The following is a 533-nucleotide window of genomic DNA, read 5'->3' as shown; positions in this document are numbered from 1 at the left end:
TGTTGTCGGATATCATAGGTTTATTCGAACTGTCTTTCTTATGAGTGTCGTTAACCTAAAGATAATATGAAAAAGTGGCCATAGTTGTCTTTGGTCCGAATCGGAGTCTCTCGATTCAGTTTCAATTTGCAAGTATCAGTTTATCCCTGTGTGCTTGACAAAGTTTAAAGGGACAATGTGAGAATATTTCAGAACTTGATGAGTTCCAGTACAGAGACGATATTCTCTGAACAATGTTTAATTTACTAGAGCTCATCTAAAGCTGCTGACACGTGTTTGATAAACAATCCTCATCCATAAATTTTTCAGAAATGGGGGGTAAATTTCCAAAACTAAGTGCAGAACAATTATAAAACATAAAGATTTCAATAAAGTTAAGATAAAGTCACTTATGTCTGAAAAACTGCAATCGAGAATGTCTTATGTACATTGGCATGTCTATTCAATTACATTACATCGAGTTTAATTTTATATATTCTTATGTGCATTACATTACGAACATAAATCTGTAATATGACTTACAATATAATATC

Source organism: Lottia gigantea (assembly GCF_000327385.1).
Source record: "Lottia gigantea unplaced genomic scaffold LOTGIsca_3819, whole genome shotgun sequence".
Lineage (NCBI taxonomy): Eukaryota > Metazoa > Mollusca > Gastropoda > Lottiidae > Lottia > Lottia gigantea.
Note: the sequence above shows the minus strand (reverse complement) of the source record.